This window comes from Macrotis lagotis, chromosome X (assembly GCF_037893015.1).
Source record: "Macrotis lagotis isolate mMagLag1 chromosome X, bilby.v1.9.chrom.fasta, whole genome shotgun sequence".
NCBI classification, from domain to species: domain Eukaryota; kingdom Metazoa; phylum Chordata; class Mammalia; order Peramelemorphia; family Peramelidae; genus Macrotis; species Macrotis lagotis.
This window is the reverse complement of record NC_133666.1, coordinates 22,207,587-22,230,394: the sequence shown is the minus strand read 5'-3', so window position 1 is coordinate 22,230,394 and position 22,808 is coordinate 22,207,587. Positions and strand designations below refer to the sequence as shown.

The window sequence follows — 22,808 nt, the reverse complement described above, 5'->3', positions numbered from 1 at the left end:
TGACTTTGTGGTCATCTAGAATTTTGCCATGTTGGAGGTACAGAAAGATCAGTCATATACAGGCCCTGCCCTCAAGGATGTTATAGTCAGCTACAGCAGGTGAGAAGGGTGAAGAGGTAGTGGGTAGTTAATCAATCAAGTGGAGCCACTGTTTCTAAAAGTTTTGGCAATAAAAGGGAGGTGAAAGAAGAGAAGCTTGAAGGGTGGATAAGGTCAAGGGAGAACTTTTTTTCTTTTTCTTTATGTTTCTTTTAACAAGCTTGTAGTAAGAATGGAAGAAATGAGTAGAGATTGAGGGATTAAAGATGCAGGCAAGAGACAGGATGATTGATGAAGCAAAGTCTGGGAGGAGATTGAAAGGGATGAAGTCCAGGATGCAGGTGAAGGGGCAGACTTCAAAAAGGCCACAAGTTATTTCTTCCTCTCAAAAGTGGAGAAAAAAGCAGAGGATGTGAAGATATCAAGAAACTTGTAGGCCTGGAGAAAACAAGCTAAGGAAGAGAACTTTGCTTGTGCTGATCTCAAAGAGAGCCAGTTTGCCAAGAAAGAGGTTGGCTGAGGTATGTTAGAATTGAGGGTGGGCTGAGGTTAAAAATCATATGGCATAGCACAGTCACTCAAGGGCCTGCAGTATCTAACTGACCTATAGTCTGTGGCCCAGGAGCCCTCTTTTACAGTAAAAGTTGCAGGGAAATCTCTAAAATAAAGCTTATAATGTATGCTTATGTCTAAAGTTTTCCCATTTGTGGCTAACAGCATCCCTTCACAAAGAAGAACTCAATGTACAGTCATGGAATAGCTGCCATAGAAAATATTTAAGATGAAAAGGATTAAAAGACATATATAAGAGCATATGGAAACAAGAACTATACAAATATATCATTAGACTAGACTACCCCAAACTCTTTGTGAGACTGCTAAAAAGGTATTTCACATTTACCTCAGATCTGCACTATCTGAAAAAAATGACAGAAATTACCATGGAAGATTGGCAAAGTCCAGATCTCCTGGACCCTTATCACATGACTGTATCCCTCTGGCTCCAGGTGGTCCTTTTCACCCTTGAGAATTATGCTCTTCGGGGTGTCTTCTCCCTCTGGGCTACTCATTACCAATTTAGGGATTCAGGGCTCTTGAACTCAAGATTAACCTTGAGGTAATTTATAAGTAATCTTTAGTTGTGAAGTTGTGGTCAGAAGAGGAAACAGATAGAAGGAAGGCATTTAGGAATTGGGAGACCTAGGAACTCCTTTGTTGTGCTTGTCATGGATGGCTTGAAGCAGTAAATTATCATTTCTAACATCGGAGGTCAAGCTTGGGGTGAAATCATTGCATTCCCCATCCCCATTCATTGCTAAAAATCCCAGGGAGAGAAAAAATGGCAAAAAAGTAGGGTCCAAAAAGAAGTGGATACAAGATGTTTCCATATATTACTCTTATAGTCCACAGAGTGGGGATGATTCCTCCATGCCCCTTTCATTCTTTAATGAACATGAAGAGGTTCTAGTAACTGGAGATTCCAAGTCTTTATTAAGAAGTCAGTTAATAAATTGGGTATTTCAATTGTGTCAGAAACTGTTTGGCACTCAGGATATAGAAGTTCAAATAATAAAGTGATCTCTCCTCATGATCACTACTCACAATGAGCTTACATTCTAATGGGGGGGTGAGTATGTATAAAAACATACAGCATATATGCACAAATACATACAAAATAGTTAAATACAAGTTACTTTTGGAGGAAGGGCCATAAAATTTGTGGGGAGGGAAGCAGGAGATCAGGAAAGTTGTGCTTGAGCTTCACCTTAAGAAAAAAGAGGAATTCTGTGAGATAGACAAGAGGACAAAATATATTCTACTCCCAGAGATGGGCGATTGAGTCTCACAGGTGAGAGGAAGATATAAGGCCAGTTTGGATGTGGAGCACAACATAGGAAGGAGAATAACATAAAATAAATCTGGAAAACTATATATCCATCCAGATTGTGTGGAATTTTAAAAGTTCTACAGACAAGTTTATATTTTATCCTAGAGGCAAAAGGAAGCCATTGTATTTTACTGAGTAGTGAAGTCACATGTTCAGTTGTGTATTTACGAACAGTTTACTTTGGCAACAATATGGAGGGTAGTGGAAAATGGGGAGAAACAACACAAAAAGACCAACAAGGAGGCTGAGGATTGCAATAATCTAGATGAAAGATAACGAGGTACAGATAATGAGGGTGAGTAGAGAAAAGAAATACAAGAGACAATATGAGAGTAGGAACAGGAAGATTTGGCAGGTGATTCCATATGTGGGGTGGGGAAAGTGAGGGGTTGAGTTTAATGCCATGGCTATGAATGTGAAACACTAGAAAGGTGGTGGGGCCTTCAACAGAAATGAGAGAGTGTGGGAAAGGTGAGACTTGGAAGAAAAAGATAATGAGGTTGGTCAAAGTACGTCAGGAGATCCTCCTAGCAGGGCATATAGGCCTCAGCAAGAACCATATAGACACAACCATGGGAGGTGTGCCAGCAAAATCAATCAATAAAGGATAATACTAGTCACCTCCTTGCTACAAAGCCAAGAGGGCAATAATGAAAGGATTGCTTAGCAACAGAGAGGGCCCAGCTGAAGTCTTACAGCAAAGATTTGTAGCACTACCAGTTATTTTGATTTAGTACCTTTCTGGAGCAACTCTCAGTAGACCCAAATATATAAATCAGTGGGGGTTGCCTAGGGCTGGAGTTGTCAAAATGGATTCAATGAAAGGTCAAGTGCCATCCTATTGAGAGTTGAAAAGTATGGCCCAAGAGTTCACGAGTTCCATGTTAGGTATGGAAGGAATTCAGTTCAAAAGAGAACTAATGGACTAAGAAATTGAAAGGGGCTCATGGATTTAAGAATTTTGATTGGAAATGTAGTTTCAGTAGGATTAAGAGAGTTATTGGCAGAAGGATTAGAAGTTAGAGTTAAAGAAGATAATTTCAGAAATCATGACCATGGGGGGGGGGGACAATTTTCATGAATGACAGGTGCAAGACAGGGCATTGTGGGTAGATTGCTGAAATGGGGGGAGGGGAGCATATGTGTGTTGAAATAACTGAGAATAACAGACTGGTAGAAGGAAGAGAGAATTGTTTTCCAAATGCTGAAATCACTGAGGTTATCTTGGAGGACAGTAGAAAAGAAGGGGGAAAGATGGTAAAAAGAAGGCAACAATAGTGGGGATTTCCAAAAAATGATAAGTTGTTGAATACTGGTGGCAGACCTATGGTCTAAAAGTAACCATGAAGACCAAGGAGATCAGCTCTTCTTCTCTGTGAGTCAAGAGAAAAGGGAGTCGTAGCCTCCGTGGAAAAGGGTTGCAGAGAAGAGATGTCACAATGAGAAGTGATGTTTGTCTTAGAGACAAGGTGGGGGCAGTGCAATTATGGAAAAGATGAGGCTGAGCATGCTCAGATGGAGTTGGAAATGCAGCAGATAAAATCCAACAGAGTAGTGATGAGGATGGCAGGGAGGTAGTAAGTATGTAGGTGGTGGTGGTGGTGAAACTAGGCTAAATGGAGAATAGTCTGTTATTTCAGAAGTAAATTCCGAGGACCTTCTAGAAATAAGAGCGTGATGTAGTTGCTAGAAAAGAAGAGACAATCACCCAGCTCAGACTCAGAGTGTTGGTCCACAGAAACATCTCTCTGCCCAGGTGTGACTGATTGCAGCCCTGCTACTGGAGGACTGTGGTCCTGGAAGGTGGGTTCTCTCTAGAAGTTTCTGTCCAGGTGCAGCTGATTACAATCCTGCTAGAGGAAGAGAATGGCCCATTGACTGGGTGGAGGTCCTGGAAACTACTTCTCAGGGGTGGGTGATTGCATCCCTGTCTGTTAAAGGAGCCCTGACCTATTGAGTGGGTGGGGGTCGTGGAGCCCTCTTCTCAGGGATGAGTGATTGCAGCCCTGAGAAAGGAGTCTTGGCCCACTGAGTGGGTGGGGGGTCCTGCAAACTTCTGCCGAGGTATAGTTGATTGAAATCCTGGTGAAGGGAAACAGTTTCTGGAGATTACTGACTAGGATAAATAAGTAATTATTTGTCCTCATAATGTTCCCCTCCTCCACAAAAACTGAAGACTACTAGATGTGTGTTTCCTCCAGTTCTAGAGTTTCTTTTGAATCTCTTACTCTTCAGGTAAGAAATGTATCTTTTTCCAAGGAACTCTTGGAACCAAAGATCTCTTTCAGGTAATGCACTGATTAAGCCCTTGCCAAGAGCAACAGCCTAAGACACCCCAAGACACCCCATACATTTCAGTCCCATCGCCACCTTGCTTTCACAGTGGACTCTGCTCAGATCTGTTGCAATTGCAGATCAAGTAACCAGAATTAATGGAATCAAAAAGAAAACCAAATGGTGAATTAGGTGCTCAGGGGTTGGAGTGTAGCTCTTATAATGAGGCCAAGTTGTAATCAGTCTTTAAATGACTAACCTAAGAGCAGGTTCTTCTAGCTCATTTCTTTCTATTCCCTTCTTCAGAGTTTGTATCTCAAGCAGCTTCCCCCTGATTGTTGTCACTGGTAAATGGGGTTCAATGAGAAGATAATATAGTAGGCAATTCTGGTTCTTTTATTTCCATCAACAGGACCAAAATTGTGTGTAAATTTGCTTGGAAGTTGAGGGGTTTTTTTTGGGGGGGGGAGTGGTAGTGTTTTTATTTTTGTTACTGTTATTCTCCCTCTGTAAGATACTGTCTCCCTTTATGGATGGTTTATTCATTGTTCTAGGCTAGTCTCCCGGCTTCTTCTCAAAGATTAGTTGTTTTTTGAATATGTATAGTCTTTAGATGCTGCTGCCTCACCCATTGTATAAGGTTGCCTTTGACCTTGCAGTTTTTACACCTAAACCATCATTGTCATTAGTGATATTTCTGTAATACTTGAAGGTTGGCAAAGCACTGATCTAGATGGTCTCATATGAGTTTTACAATAATCTTCATTTCACAGAAGAGGAAACTGAGGTTCAGTTCCATGAACCTCTGCTTCTGCCTCTGCAGGATTTGAAGCTAGGCCTTTCTAGGCCCGCAGGTCTCATAAGGCCTATAAGGCCTGTGAAATCATTTGGTCGGATACTGCCACAGCAAATAATGGTAGAACTAGAAATTCAATAAATCTAGGAACTTTTTAGGGGTGAATTAATTGTTTGACCAAATATAGCAGGCTGATATTTAAATTAATAATTTTGTGTGACCCACAAATGGTGTTATAGATATCCAAATAGCCTTTGGCAGAAAAAAGTTTCCCCACCCCTGATCTATGCATTATACGATGATGCCTCTCCTACTTACCAAGGTCTCTAAACTTGAATTCTACATGATCCTGTGCTCTGTCATTCCTAGCTCTCATTCCTAGAACCCCAAGGTCAAGCTTGAAGCTATGCAGTCCCTGATACCATCTGAGATACCATAGCTTTTGGGACCTTAGGACTGGGATGCTGGGAACTAAGGGAGGAAGAACCAGTATGAGTTATAAAGGGGCAGAGGTGGGAAAGGGTCACACCACTTCATACAATTTTTGGAACCCATGGCTATTCAACTTGCCTCCTCTTTCTGACAGGGAAGTCAGAGGTAAAGAGGACCTGCATATATTATATTCCCCTATTAGATAATAAGCATCATTAGTATAGCTACTAGGCCTCCTTTCTTAGAGTGCCTCTTTCAGCAACAAGCACAGAGTAAGCACTTTGTAAATTCTGAATAAATGTTTGTGGAATTGTACTGTCAATATTTAGGGTATATAGTCCATTTCTGTTAAGCCAAAATGGCATACACTGAAAAATTAGTTTGTGTTCAACTTGGAAAGAAGGTGAAAGGGCTATTTCCAGTTTGAGGACTTTGGGAAACATGGTTAGACTAGGAGAGATGAACTAGTTTTGTTTAACATGGTACTAATGGAAACTTTTTATCATATTCTGTGTGTGAATGCAGTATACAGATTTGCTACAGTATGTATTGTTATAGGACCTGAGAAAGCCCTAGTCTCCTAAGACTCAATCCATACCACCTAAGTTGACCCAGTTAAAGACTGCCAAATGTTTAATGCAATTTGAACTGAATTTCAAATGAAAAGGTAGGGGAAGTGGTAAAAAAAGAGAAGTATCAGATTCTTAGTAAAAAATCAAGGGATCAATAAAACTTCTCCCATTACAACTGTTTTCCAATTACGAAGCCTGTAACGAGGGGCCTTTTCAGTTCAAAGCTGCAGAACTGTTATGAAGTATGGCGCATATAGGAAGGTACTACCCATGGTTCTATCCATTAGAAACTCGCCAGGAGAATTGAACAAACACTTAAATCTTTAGATAAGCTAAGAGAACTAGAAATTGAAGGAAGAAAATGATCAAATGAAATTTCATGACAAGAAATCCTTGATGGTTTGATACAGTTTAGCCCACATCAGAGAAATTGGGCAGCTGCATACAATGATAGGGGAACAGTAATGATGAGCTGAGAGAAAAATCAGAGGCCAAGGCAAGTCCTTTACTTTGAAGAAATCTTGGAGAGTCACTTTGACCTGCTCTTCCCTGGACAATTATCTACTGGTTGAATACATAAAACTTTGAAGATGACTCTGGACTTGGGATAAAGAGCTGACACATATTTTTATTATTCTAGCTTGTTACTAAAAATCTACTGTATGGTAGCCACTGTTGTCATCTCGGACCCTCTGTGGAATATCTCCGTGGTCCGTGTCTTCGTTATACTGGACAAAAAGAAAGAAAGGATAATTGGCAGAAAACAAAATATCACCCTTGGTAGAGTAGAGAATAATTTAATTATTTACGTTCAGTATCTTCAACCCTTCTTGTATACCCAAATCTATATTAAATAATGTGGTATGCTGCCCTGACATGTGATGAGCATTTTAAACTGTGATACCTGCAGACAGGGCCCTAGTATTTCTTTGTCACTGCTCAAATATTCCAGTGCTTCGGTGGTTTTATTATGTAGGTATTCCCTCTGGTGATGCAGATTACAAGGCATCCATGCTTGCCCATCCTTTGTGCCTCTTGTTTGTAATTTTCTATAATTTCACTACAGGGCGTTCATTCTTCCTTGAGTTCTCCTGATCCTCTGGTCCAAGGATACCAGTGGATTTGGTTATACTTTGCACAACCAATCTGATTTTTCAATCATATATGTTCCTGTGGGAACCATGATTTCTCTAATGTTATTTACAAGATGTTTTATCCTGTTGATATACCCCATGCACCTCTTCATTGCCCTTTGATTAATCCTAAACTTCAGTTCCTGAATTTAATGATTCATATTTAGGCCATACAGGTTGACTTCTCAATAAGTTACTGGAAGAGACATAGATGGGTGTAAGTGTATCTGTATGTGTGTGTTTAATTATAGGCATCACATCACCCCTCATTCATCCTAATGTAGTGCTAATTTGTAGAAAGATGGGAAGGGATTATTGCTGAGAGATGTTTACTACTAGACCTAGACTGGGATCTTTGAATTCTGTCATCTCCCACCAGCTCTTAATGATACTTGTTTGTAAGCAGAGAAGAATTGAAAAATACAAACACCAAAATGGATATTTTATAAAAGTCAAATAATTGATGTGCATTCTTTATTACAGAGATGATGCAATTCAGAGGGTAGCTTAATGGAAACTCAGACGACCTGGGCATTCTATTGACTCTCTACTACTGTTTTGCTGTGTTTATTTGGGTAAGTTAATTTCTTTCTCTTAACTACTATAGTTTAATCTTTGCAAAAGAATTTTAAATAAATGTTTGTACCATGCTAGTGTTTTTTAAAATAAAGCAAAATACCAAAGAGGATTTCAACTTTGACACTTTTCCCAGCTCACCCACATTTCAAGCAAATTCAGGCCTTTGATCAAATGCTGAGCTGAACCAGGAATCGAATCTGAATCTTTTTGCAAATTGGTATAACCCTATTTCTAACTCTCACATTCAGAACCACAAAGAATGCCTCCTATTATTCCTCCTTTTCTCCATCTTCCAAACTCAAAAATGTTTCCCCCACTCTTCCATTTAATATTTTACATCCATGCAACTATCGAGTTGCTTCCATTTCCAAGACAACAAATTCTAAGAGGGGGCATGCAACTTTTCATATTTTCCACCTTTTTTGACACACTTTTTGGCTGATGTCCCCTCCTCAAATTGATGCTCTCTGACATTGTCCATTCACTGGCTAAAACCTTTTTCGTTGCGTGTTTTTTTCTTTCTCCAAAGAACACCACAACTAGAAAGTACTGGGTGAGCATGTAGGTGCTTCAGCTGGATGCGCACATCCCTCTCTCACTGAAACTAGTCATTTATATAATAACTGGACCATCTTTTTTTTAATGCTAACATTTATTAGCTTACAACTAAATTGTGTTTTTTTAACTTGCACTTTGATTTTTTTGAAAACCTCATAAACAATTTTTCAAGATTTATTACTTCACGTATGTTCAGTTGTCCAAGAAAATGTGGACTACAAAGAAATACGGAGGGAATGGAGTTTGTGCAATTTACACTTTTATGATCATCATTGTCTTTGATCAATTAATCATGAGGAAAAGAATCTGACAAGATGAAGAGTTTATTGAATAGTGATGAGCTGAAGTTAGGAATATTGCAAGCCAACTGAGAGTCGTTTGATAAAATCAATCATTTTGAAGAATGCAATTTTTTGTTAACTATTTCAAGTTCTGTGACGTAGTAAAGTTAAAACCTATAAAGAATTAGGGGATAATAGCTACTCCAATTCCTCCTGAAAGTGGGTGAAATCAAATTTAAGTATGTTGAATTATGAAATTGCTAAAATAAAATCAGTTTTAGAACTTGTATTTTTAAGAAAGTCAAGAAATATATTTTCAATTAAATAAAGGTGTGTTTACACACACACATACACACCCTTTCATTTGTTTGGGTTTTTTTCTTCACGATCAGTGATACAACTTGTTGAGACAGCTGACTACGATTGAGGATAGTCTGTGACCAAGAAACAGAATTTTCTTGTGCCATCCATAAGTGGCACATTTAAGGATCAAATCAGCAAATGTATTCATTAACACTAACGTTTCAAATTGAGTCATCTGGTCCAGATAGATCTCACAGCACATAATGCTGAGGGCTAGATAGAGAATTGATCTTTTTAATACCTACACAGTGTAGCCTCTGGCCTATTCTGTATCTCTGGCTTTACTGTGTGACATGCAGTTGTCACACTAAGGATGGAGACTTATGTGGTATAAGAAATAGATTTAGATTTCGAGGATGGAACCAAGATGAAAAAGTAAAGAAAAGCACTAAGCTGAGCTCTGTCTCGGCATTCCCCTCCAAACAACTTTAAAATTAATGCCTCAAATCAAATTCTGAAGTGTGCAGAGCCAACATAAGGTAAGTGAGACATTCTTCCCATCCAAGAAAACTTAGGAGGTTGAAAAAAAGAAATCTGTGACATGGAGGTTTGAGCTGTCCCAAAGCCAAGGTGGATGAGACATGAGTGGTAGCAGAACCAAGTGGTAGCAACAGAGGCAGCAGCAATTTTAGGAGCTCTCAAGTCAGAGATGGAAAGGGGACCTGGCATCTGGTCAGAAAGAGATTCCAGGGGACTCCTGTGCTAGCACTGGATACAGGATGAGACACTGGCAACTCCATTGCCCGTACCTATTTCTAAGTGATAGTTCAAGAATGGAGAAGGGGTACATTCTGACTGAAGGGAGCAGAAGCCCAGAGGGGCAGTATCCCCTTTGGTCACTAGGAATCATGGATTCTGAGGACCATGATCATTTCTGGTCCCAAGGGAGCAGGGATCTGAAGAACTGTAATATCTAATTTAGTAAATTAGTGTCAAACCAAAGCTTCAATTTAATAATGGTCATTTTAAAAATGAAAATAAAAGTGATTCCATAATTCAAAATTCACAAAAGCTTCTTTGAAAAGAAACAACAAACTTCAATAAATGCAATTCATGCCCCTGCTTTAGAATTTTCAAATAATGTCATCGGTTAATTCCACAGGGGTTTAATACCTACCCATATACCAAACACTTTATTATGTACTATGAGAATCCAAAATGTAAAGCATTTATTTCTTGCACTTGATAAGACCTATATGTAATAAACTAGAGATGATAAATGAACTTAAACTGATATTCTACAAAATATTATAAAGGTTACTTATCATAAAATAGAACGTTGACCTGTGCGAATCACAGTCAATGAGGAAAGACTTAACACGAAAGAGATTTGAAAGGGTATTTAAAGAAATTAATGGACATTCTTTAAGAGAGATGGATCTGGGCCCACATGGGTAATATCTTTTCCTTTTGTTTCAATGATATGGATTAGAACATATTTGGACTTTGGGTCCTTTCCCTTATCTCATTTATGCAGTAAATGTAGCCAGAAGATCCACTAATCTTTGAAAACTGGGCAAGGTTATTGAACTTGACTATATGTGTGTGTGTTTATATACATATATATACATATATATATATGTATATATGTGTGTATGTGTTATTTGTATATCTGAGAACAATAGATTGGCATTCTAATTTTTTGTTACTACTTGCCATTATTATGTAACTTTAAGTTGTTCCCATAGGTATCTTTCAACTTTACTAAGAAAAGTAGCTACATAACCAGCTTTGATTAGAACACTGTGAATGAGAAACATATTTTTGATACATAAATAATAGATTGGTTTATATTTTCAGTTCATGCTAGATGTTTGCTGACATTAGAGAGTCTTCACTTTTACTCCTTGAGGCCCAAGGAGTAAAATATCCTGTTGTCCAAGGGTTTCAAAGAAGATAACATAATAATTGGAAGCAGGCTAAAAACAATGTTTTGTTTTCACATTTTATATTTGTTGAGATAAATTATGTTGAGCCCTTTCATTGCCTATCTTTTCCTCCGCACTAGCTGCTGTTCTGCCAAAGGCCCTTTCTAAAGTGGTGATGATGTATCTTTATCTCTTCTTCGGCTGCAAACTTGGACAATTATTCTATCTGCAAATGTGATTATCTAGACCTGGATAAATAAGTAAAGGAGTTTGCTTTCTACCCTTACTTGGACACTGACGTTGTGGAACCTGATTTTTTAGGAAGATAATATGAATTCTGAATGTCTTGAGGAAAATTCATGAATGTGAAATGGACTGTGGCTTTCATTTTGGTAATGAAAGGTTAATTTGGCTTTGCTGACTTTGTTATATATGTGTGTGTGTGTGTATATATATATATATATATATATATATATATATATATATATATGTTTGCATGAAACTTCCCTTCTCAGCTAAACTCCTTGAGAAAGCTATCTACATGAGATGCTTCCATTTCCTCACCTCTTGCTTTCTTGTAAACATTACAGTCTGGCTTCAGAACTCATCATTAAACTGAAACTGCTTTTCCCAAAGTTGCCAGAGATCCCTTAATTGCCTAATCTAATGGTCTTTCTCAGTGCTGCTCTTGGCCTCTCTGCAGCATTTGATAACTGTTAATCACCTTCCTTCTGAATGCTTTCCTCTCTAGATTTTGGTGACAATGATCTTTTGTCTTTTTCCCATCTGTCTGATTGGTCCTTCTCGGGTCACCTTTACTGCTCCTCCATTCACATTGTACCCATTAGCACGGGTATCTGTCATAATTCTGGCCTGGTAGAAGTCTGCCCACATTTCAAAGCTCATCTTTATTTCAGATCCTTCCAGGGCAGAAAGAAAACACTATTTGGGAGTACAGTTCCCAAAACTCACAGTTAGGTTTCAGAGCTTTGCCTGCCTTCAGGGAATTTTGTTTGAATACTCAATTCTTTGCCAAGGCAAAAAGGATTGCTATAAATATTTTTGTACATTTTTTAATGATTTCTTTGGGATACAGACCTAGTGGTGTTATTGCTGGTCAGTAAAGGTGAATATCAAATTAGAAGAAAGAAGACAAAGGAAGAGAAATGAGTCAGCTTCTCCCTCATTTCTGTGAAGTAGTTGTTCAACTCTGATAAATAGGAAATGGATTAGAGAACAGACGTTGACAAAAACTATAACTATTGCCTAAGCAAGCTTTAAAAATGTAAATTAATTGCCATCATGATGCCAGAAAAATCTAAAACTCACCTTAAGCAGCAAATAGTTGATCTTGTCGCCAGAGTGATACTGACATTCAAGAAAAATACTGGTTAAAAGTTAAACTAGATTGTGTGAACTTATAATGAGGAGAGTAGAAGAACAATATTACCCCCTCAAATAGTGACAAGCCATGGGGAGCAGACAGAGGAGAAGCTCATAGGAGCTTTGGCAAGAGCCAATCACTTAAGGCCATTTTAGTGTTCAGTACATGAAAATACAAAATTTTTGTAAAGATTTGTATGGGCAAACTCTATATATTTTTCCACTATTACTGATGGTAGAACCATCACCTATGGACTCCAGAATCATACTTCATGATCAGTAAATGGAAATGATACTAAGAAAAACAATGACCTTTGAACAGATTAAGTATAAATATGGACAGGATCTGTTAGAACCAATACAATGTTGAGGGCATTGGCAGCTACTTAAAGAATGAGTGTGAGTCAGAGCCAGAAAAAGACGAATGTTGTATTTGAACATTGCCACCAGCAAAAAATGTGAACAAATAGCTCTGAATTGAAAAGAATTGCAAGCTAATAACATCTACATGAAAGAATGTTCCATTAATAATAAAATGAGAAATGCAAATTAGAACAACTCTGAGAGGAGCTACCAACATACCTAAACAATTGACAAAGATGGCAAAATATAGGAGAGACATGGAAAAATGTTGAAGGAAGTGGAATAATAAGTTTATAGGGAAAATCTAAATGATGGAAAAATGAAGTATACTGGTAAAATACACAATTTGATTGATATATATATATATATATATATATATACACACACACATGTATATGTATATGTATATCTGTATGTGTGAAAGTATTCACAAAATAGAGAGCAGGGCTACCTTCTTTAGCTGGTGGAATAGGAGTAGATAGACAAAGTGTATATGTGGCAGGGGGAGGGGGGCTGGCGAGAGGGAGCGTATGTTGCACAGAGTGCAGAAGGGGATGTTGTATGGATCATGACAATGTTGGGAAATTGGAGTATGCAATTTTAGTAGTTCCATGCATACCATTCCTCCCCAGAATATTGGTCCCAGTGGATCTTGGATGCAACAGAGTCTGTGCAAGAGTAAACACCTGGTATAAAACCTTTTCTAAGTGTCTCATTGGTATTGAGCATTTCTCACAGAGGCCTCATTCACAGAGAACAGAAATTTATTCTTTTCATTCCTGTGCTTGCTTGGCATCCTAAAGGTATAGTCTCAGTTTCAGATACCAGGGAGGAGAAGAAGCTGGAAGGAATGGTTACTAGGAAAAGGAAAAAGAAGATGAAGAGAAAGAAATTGAAAATTAATATGAAGATAACTGTAAAAGTCTCAAAATATACATAGTATATATGAACATATATATTTTGTGACATTCATAAGTATATTTATTTTTATTTGTTATTATATTAAATTATTGTATTTCATTTCAATATTATAATATTATTATTTTAGAAATTTCATAGTTCTCTTCTTCATCCTCTTCTGGCTCTCATCTTCTGCTTTCCTCACCCTGAGATTGTGTCTACATGCCATTGTTTTAGTGTAAAGACTTTTAGTGTAAAGTTTATTGACTCACCTACATTTCCTAAACTGTCTGCAAAGAAACCAACTCTTCTGTTTTCTTTGAATGGAGAATATATGAGAAAAACTCACTACCAGTGAGACACTATAAAATGGGACTGTACCATGTCTTAATGGATACCCTATTACAGGGGCCAAAATTCTGGTGAAAAACTACTGGCGTTAGAAAAAAGGAACTATGTGCCCAGGCATGAATTCAAGCAAATACTTATATATATATAAACATATATCTATATCTATTATTTTATGCTGACACAAATTCTCAAATTTCTTAAAGTATATATTATATTTATATATATATATATATATATAATATATATACATATGTGTGCATGTAAGTTTAATAATATTCCTAGCTTCCAATATGTTCTCTTTCACATTATTAGCAGGTCAAATAGATCTAATCAACTACTTGCCTATGAGTCATTATTTACTGCTCAAGTCTTGATTCTAGTCATGCTGCCACTGATCAGGGGCATTGCCCTCTGTGTTCCAAGCAAACCTTTTAAGCCCCTTTGACAAGTGTTTCAGAAAAGGGTGTTTTAATTTAAAATAAATTTAATTAATACTCAATCTAGAGGAGTCTCATAGGCCAGCCCAGACTCCTCCTCACATGCAATGTAATTGTTAGGATATCATGGGTTTCAGACCCAAGCAAGTGGACAGATCATCTGTCAGAAAATATGGCACTCCAGAAAAGAATGAGAAAAGCAGTGAAAAATCTTAGAAGAAAGAATTCCATGGAAACTTAAGTATTCTTTACAACAAATACATGCTAATCAACAGGTGATATTTGATAGTTGCAGTGGAACTCCATGCTTTTATTTTCAAAATCATGGTAACCAATTGAGTAATGTAGCAAGATTACAACAAATGTCAAGCAATTATAGGGCCCATTGCTTCTGCTCTTCCATTGATGACATGGACATCCTCAAAGTCCTGGTTTTCTTTTCTACCAGTAATGAGGGAATTAAAAAAACAAATAACTGACTTCTCTTGAGATCAGTTTTGTAGTGGCAACCAGATTCTCTGGTCTCCAGATGAAACATTTCCCTCTGGAAGTTTGGCACTCATATCTCTATTCTAGATTGAAATTTATTGTACATGTAGTCAATAGAATTATATTTTTCACCCTTCAGTACTGTAGTGTGGATCATCTTTTGACTAGTATATACAAGGTTATTTGCTACCTCATGGAATGGGCCATATGGAATAACTTATTCCATCTCCTCTGTCCCCAACTTTGTAGCATGTGTTTGTTTTTCCTAAGGCCATGACCCTAGCTCTTTGGTGCTCCAGGCACTACCCCTCTCCTCTCACCGCCTTTCCCTTGAAGCACAGCCTAGTATATTTCTGCAGGATCAGAAGGAGCATTTCCAACCCACCTTTTGTAGTTGTTTGACCTTGCTTCTTTTCTGAACATAAAAGTCTTATTCTCTGCAGAACTGCTGGCAGGATGAGAAACTATCAGTCAATTTTACAGATGCTACAAACACTTCACTTCACTACAAAGTTAACAGTATCATAGTAAATCTCACATTATGGCTTCTATTTCCAAATAATTGACTTAGGAACAAGGATTATTTAGGCCCATTTCTTGAATGCAATTGGATTGGTTGGTTAGCAGACCACTCGATGACAGTAGGATCATGCCTGGTGACATCACAACAAATCCTGTTTGTTGATTTTTTAAAGCTCAGGAACAATATAATGGTATATTTAAGCTTAGATCTGAAATACATGACAGGGAATATAACATCTTGAGTCAGACTAGTGCCCATTTCTTACTCTCTCCTTATCAGAAAGATGATTTTAAATTTTAAAAAATATTTTATGACTGAGGGCACTCTTGCTACTGGCATCTGCAGTCATGGAGTTCTTTATGAGTATATGTCTCTCCCTCTCCCCTACAAACCATGCTCAGTTATCAGTATATGCATTGTGACAAATAGTTAACATAGGATTGTCTCCCATGAATATTTAGACGATTCTCGGATTTCCTCCCTCTAATACTCAAATGATGTTTCTTTGAAAAATGAAAATTAAATTAATATTGGCCTGCATAAAACAATTTGGGGGAAAATCTGTTGTAGGAAAAAAATCACATACATTTTGATATAAAATGAGTTTTGGATTCTCAGGCTTTGAATTTTGTGTATAAAGTTACATCAAGATCTAATATATTATTGAAAAGAAAGACATCAAGCTCATTCATGAAGGATTAATATTTAGAATCTCATTGAGTAATAGTAATAAAGGAAAAAGTTTCTTTAAGTGTATTATTTAGCTTTCTATGATTAATGTAAATATTAACTGACTACTCTCAATATTGGCAGTGCTAACTAGCCAGCTTTCTATATTAGCAACTATCTCGATTCATAGTATCTTTTTTTTTTTTTTAGTTTTTGCAAGGCAATGGGGTTAAGTGGCTTGCCCAAGGCCACACAGCTAGGTAATTATTAAGTGTCTGAGACTGGATTTGAACCTAGGGTACTCCTGACTCCAGGGCCCATACTCTGTCCACTGTGCCACCTAGCAGCCCCGATCCATAGTATCTTATATGTAATATGTATGTGCCCCTGTGACCTGTGTATAATAAACCCAGTACTTGAATTCTGTAAAGGTTCAAAGAAGCTTCAGACTTTTCTAATTTTTATGACATCAAAAAAAGCAAGGTCTTGAAAAGGGAAAGAGATTCTCTAAGGTAGGATGGTGTAAGATATCTGGGTGGAAAGTAGTTCTAAATGAAAATGCATAGTTGGATGAGCTGGTAGAGCAGGCTGTTGGGATTCAAGGAGCTATACTACTTGTTCTCCTTCCCTAGCAAGTGAAAACATCCCAGGTGTCTCCCACAGAGAGAACATTTCTCCTCCATGGAGACCAGTTGGGTATCTCTATATTTTCAGAAGGAATGGAAAAAAGGATGACATGGATGGCTGATACTTAAGAAAAGGATTCATGCTCCTCACCCAGTCCATTGGAGAAATTGTTCAAAGCCACTTCATTCTTGTGTAAAGATTAACCCCCAAGGGGTGCCACTGTCAGTATCTTGTAGAATAATCTGTTTAAAGAGTGGTTCGGGATTTTCATCCAACTTTTCAGGAAAAGGGGCATATAAAAGTGGCAGGATGGCATTTGTGTTGGAGTACTCTCCTTTCAATCCCACTAGTACTGTTTCTTGACCTTTGTTCTTTTTTTTTCTTCTTTTTTTAGTCTTTCTATGTAACAAATTTGCACTCCCTATTGCACACCAAGGCTCTTGTTAATGAAAATTGATTTTTGCGCAAGTTACATAGGAGAGTCATGTACGTCCCAGCATATAGTATGTCATTTCTGGGTACAGCCTCAGAGAGAGAGATTTTCATATCTAGATGTGTGCATAGAATTGCATGGAAATGCTAATGAAAATGCGATGCTCCAAATGAGTGCAGAGGAGCTTCACTAGCCCTGGATGTAATTCCCTAATGTCTCACTAGAGCTGTTTTCCTTACAGTCTGTTGTTGGGGAAAAGGAGGGTGGTAGGTGTTGTTGTTTTGGTTGGTTTTGTTTTGTTCTTGAGAAGGGGATAGTGTTTGGGGAGTCACAAGAAAGGTCAAGTTTACTTGTTATATTCCTAGAAAAATATCCTATAGATTAACTCCAAGACGCTCGTATATGAGCAAGAAAAAATGCCACGTGACTAGAATAAGAATAAATACTATCTAGCTGTTTTGACATCCTTGGCATTACGTTGTTCTCTCTGTTTTGACATCAAAAAGTGCATCAAATTTGTAGTGTTCATTATCCCAATTAGCAACAGCTTGTCTTTGTAACAGAATGTTCCATGTTTTTTATACACATGGAAGACAAATATATCAAATATTCTATGGCTAGCTCTACACATTTCCTTCAGGGTAGCAATGGATTAGTTTTTCCTTTTTTATTATTTTTATTCTCTAGATTCTCTCATAAACAACTTAGGGTCAATGGGAGATGGTCAAATTTTACATAAGACAATTATGAAGCTTGCTTATGATGATGAAAATGAGAGTAAAATATTTTTAACTGAATTTAGTGTCATTCAAGTCAGGTACATATCACCATAGATCTTAGGTTCTTCACTCTGTAACTGATTCCATGTATTTCACATGGTCTAAAAAATAAGGCAAAGGAGTGAGGACTGGAAATTTTCCATTGACTCCAGTAGAATATTTATTAATCATGACCAGGCAAGTTTATTCTCTTTCCCATTTTCCATTTCTTCATTGCCTCTGCTCTAAGAGACATACTTAGTTTTCTTTGACCATACTTTAATCACTCCTAGAATGATAGAACCTTGAAGTTGGAAGAATCCTTATGAGGTGTCTATTATTTTGTTTTGTTTTGTTTTCATTTGGTTTTGGGTTTTTGTATGCCAATGGAGTTAAGTGACTTGCCCAAGGTCATACAGCTAGGTAATTATTAAGTGTCTGAGATCGGCTTTGATCTCAGGTCCTCCTGACTCCAGGGCCAGTGCTCTATCCACTGCACCACCTAGATGCCCTATCAGGTATCTATTTTAATTCATGCCTGAACAGCATCCAAAAAAAAGTTGTCATCCAGGCTCAAATAGTGAAACTCCAGGGACAGATGATGCACTATCTACTATGGCAACTCATTCCCTTTTGAATAGATCAGACGGTTAAAGGTTTTCCTAATATTGACCCAGATTCTCTCTCTCATATCTACAGCTCCTATCCATTGCCCCCATTTATGCCTTCTGTAGCTATGCAGGCTAAGTCGGACCTTCTTGCTACATCACAGCCCTTTAGTTCATTTCAGTTCTTTCAGTTTCTAGGCTAGACATGTTGGAATTCTTCATATGATCCTTATAAGACATGCCTCCTAGTCCCCTCATTACACACCCTCTTTCTGACCCTTTCCAGCTCAGCACAGGACATCATTCTTGATAAATGTATTCATCTTATTTTAATTTGGATAACTTTTATTATCATTCAGTGTACAAGTCGCTCTTTTATTGCAAGGTTATTCTGAAGAACTTTTTCAAATGTCTTTTTCCATCCGTCTAGGTTGCTCTACTTTGGCTTGTCTACTCCATCAGATTTCTTCCCTCTCATTTTAGGAATATAATTTAGGGTCAGCAAGTGGTATAGTAGATAGAGCACTGGCCCTGAAGTCAGGAGGACTTGAACTCAAATCCAGTCTCAGAGACTTGACACTTAATACTTGTGTGACCCTGAACAAGCCAATTGCCTGGCAAAACAAATAAAAATGAAAACAAAAAGAAAATATGATTCAAAGTTACGTTTTTATAGGTAGCTTCTGATTAATTCAATCCAACTGGTCTTTTTTCATCTCATATTATTTTATATTTGACTCAGTTGTTGATTTTTCAATATTAACTTTGTATTTGTAAGTTGTGTGTCCCTGACAAAACAGGGAAAAATAAGAATTCTTCAATCAAACGAAATATTTATTAAGTGCCCACTATGTGCCAGGCTCTACTGATCCAGTCTCTTTGATGGCATGGTCAATGAATGGGGGGGAAAGTGGCGCTGAGGACAAGATCAAAACAGAGAAACCACTCTCTCCTTTGGGGATTTGGTTCCAACTATAATCTTCCAAGCTATAACTGTCTGAACAACTTGACGGGTTTGTTGGTTTCCTGGCTTGCTACCATTATGCATGGGCCAAGGAGAGTATCTATTCTTTTCGATGGTCTGAAGATGTTTCCTGTGTGACTGTCATCTGCCTTCAGTCGGTGATGGAAACACTCATTCTCACATTGTCTGTTTGTAGCTAGTTTATATTTTTTATTCATTTATTGATTTAACTTGTTTTTAGGGCCTTCTGAGATTAATTGAGGTAGGATTCTAACCTCCTTCCCTCACCCTGGAGACCAGAACATATCCTAGTTTTACATATTTCCCCAAGGTCTGGATTTTAGTGTCTTGTCATACAAACCGAAGAAAGGCATAAATTTAAGGATTAGCTAAGGGTCACTTGGAATAAACGGGCCTTAATAGCTAGGTAACATCTTTCTGAGAACGGTATTCCATTTGCAGAAAAAGAAAAGAGTGAGAATCTTTCAAGTCTAAGTAAAAGAATAGCTTTGAAAATGGCTCGAGAATAGGAAAGCATTTCGATAGGGCAAGAGTATCAACAACTGGGAGTGGGAGGGAAGCATTAGGAAAGGCCTTGCACAGGACGTGATACATGAACCATGAAAGAAACCAAGGGATTTTCTGTGGCAGGAGTGAGGAGAGAAAGTGTTATGGGGATATGTTCCCCAGAATGGTTATTTTTTACAATAAAGAAGCCGCCTAGGCTCTAAACCGCAATATGAACATGCCACCATTCTCCTAGCCATTGCTGTTATCCTTGATTCCTCACTCTCATGTACTCCACATGCTTACTCTATTGCCAAATCTTATCATTTTTGCCTGCATACTCAACTGCTGCAGATCTGAAAGGAAAAAGCTGATCTTAAGTTTAGACCATCAAGAGTCAGGCTTGAGGGGCAGCTAGATGGCACAGTGGATAGAGCACTGGCTCTGGAATCAGGAGTACCTGAGTTCAAATCCAGCCTCAGACACTTAATAATTACCTAGCCGTGTGGCCTTGGGCAAGCCACTTAACCCCATTTGCCTTGCAAAAAGCTAAAAAAAAAAAAAAAAGAGAGAGTTAGGCTTGGATATACTGTGCTGTCAAAGCTTGGCTTGATTGGGATGCCATGGTCTCATAAGGGAATGAAAGCACATTCAAAAGGGCCAGGACTTCCACAGCACCCAGACCATCACCGAAATTCCTATTTCCTATCAAATCATGTCACTGAGTAAGATTGTTCTGGAAAAGGCAGTGAGAAAGATGTCTTTGCACCACATTCCCCTCTCTATTATAAATATTATGTGCAAATTATGTCATCATATATGTGATGATATGGTCCTCTTCAGTTACAAAGTATAAGTACTGCTACTACCACTCTGGCAACTATACCCTTCTCTCCAGTGACAGAACTCCTACAACGACCTCATCACTCTTGCCTGGACTATTTCCCTGACTTTTTCATTGATTTTCCTGCCTCTAAAACTTACCTGTTTCAATCTTTTCTCTTTGTAGCCACCAGTGATTTTCCTCAACTATAGGTCTCCTAAACTATGTCGTTATCCTGCTTAATTCACTTTAGTGGATCCTTTATTACTTTCTCTTTGTAATTTCAATTTCTTTATAACATGATTCCATCCTACCTGCCCAGTTTTCTTAAACAGTATTCCTCTACATGGACTCTATAGTTTGGCCTAAATGGTGCTCTGGCTTTTTCTCCAGTAGTACACCATCTCTGTATATCTTCATGCCTTTCTTCTGGCTGTCCCTTTTGCCTGGAATATACTCTTTCCTTACCTCTGCCTCTTGAAATTCCTAATTTCCTTCCAAATGTAACTGAAGCACCAATTTCTACATCAACTCTTTCCTGGCCTCTCCATCTTCTATTGCCTTTTCCCTCAAGGTTTTTGCAAATAGAGGGAGTTTTGTCCATGTTCAGACCACTTAAAATATTAGCATCCATATAGGAGGCACTGGGGCCCTGTTTCAGGAAGACAAGAGGGCTGGTACGTGTATGAACATTCTGTGTTGCACTACTGCAAAGTTGGAAGCAGTCTCTTGCCAACACCTGCATAACCAGAACTCGCTATGTCTTTAAAATGATCTGATTGGGTCCTCTTCTCACTTTCTGCAATTTTTACACAATGGTTTTACATTTTTTTCAAAACCGATTTTCATCTTATCTAATGTCAGTAAGTTATAGCAAATTTATCAGAAAGTGTTTCATTTCTTAAAAAAAGACTTCATCCGTTCTTTTCAAACCTGATTGCAAGTCTTAATTTGAAAGATGTTTTAAACAGGTTAGAAAATTGTTTCCAATTTGTTTAAAATACGAGAATGTTTATTGGTGACACACATCATTTTCATGTGCAAAAGTCTAGTTTTAAGGTCTTATTTGAGATGACTTCATTAGATTGTTGCCTAGCGTTTCAAAACACATTATATGACTAGGGTGAGATTTGTCAATCATAATAGTGTAAATGCATACTACAAACCTTGATTACATGTAATGATTCTTGACCGATTTCTTGTCAGTTATGACTAGACCATTATTGCTTTTGGCTTCTGGTGTGTCTGGTGAAGGGCCTCTCCCAGGAATGGAAGTGTTAATGCCACCATTTTCTCATTATTCACTCCTACTTACAGTATTCTTACCTTTATTCTACTATCTTATGCAAGAACCTTTTGAAGCCTCTTGCTTATTTTGTAAGGATCAGTTTAGAGAAGACTAGAAAATAGAAATCTCCTTAACCAGGCATAGTAAATTTCAATGTGATCTCCAAGCACTAAAGGTGAACGAATGAATGAAGGCGTCATTGTCAATACCTTTTCACTGTAGAACTCCTCTTCTTCCTCATGATATCTCACAGGCTATATAAGCATTTGATGTATAGAGCAAATAAGGATGTCAGTGTCAATCCATATTTAAAGCTTATTTTTAAACATTAATCCATCAATGCAAATAAGACAAATCTGGAAAGAACCTCAGAAGTCACCTAGGGTAACCTTCTTGTTTTACATGTAACCTATAGAGAAAAGCTTAGAAGTCTGGCTAAATGGACTTTTAGGAATTATATGTACAAGAATTATAGAAGCCCCCATAGATTACACTAATACTATCATGAGAACTCAGAGAGAAGCTCAACAATGAAAGCTTTGTTGTATTCCCAAAGAACCAGGAGCAAAGGCAATGAAAAGGAAGGCTATGGAGGCACACAGGGGAGGAGACAGAAGGAGATGGTTGAATATGAATTAGTCAGATACTTTCCTTAGACTCAGTAGTTGAGGTAGTTTGAGCTTCTTCCCAGCTCACTGCCTCTCACTTCAAATTTCTAAGAGTGGATGGAATATAATAGTAATTCCCCTTCTCTCTACCCTCTTACCCATTCAGATTGCAGGTATTAATTACAAGACTTTTTTCATTTTAAAAGTTGTTCATAATTTCTAATTTTTGTAGTGACTTAGATGCTATTCTCCCCTTCCACCTAGGCAACTAGGTAGCACATAGAGTTCAGGAGT

General features: G+C 37.8%; 1 protein-coding gene across 3 annotated transcripts in view; it reads left to right on the top strand.

Moving 5' to 3' along the window:
- The window catches only part of TENM1 (teneurin transmembrane protein 1), a 1,637,812-nt gene that overhangs the window by 377,921 nt on the left and 1,237,083 nt on the right, over positions 1-22,808 (top strand). For all 3 annotated transcript variants that reach the window (XM_074202813.1, XM_074202814.1, XM_074202809.1), the window contains exon 3: positions 7,618-7,709. The gene's annotated coding sequence lies outside the window, so the exon portion shown is untranslated. The remainder of the gene's footprint in view (positions 1-7,617; positions 7,710-22,808) is intronic.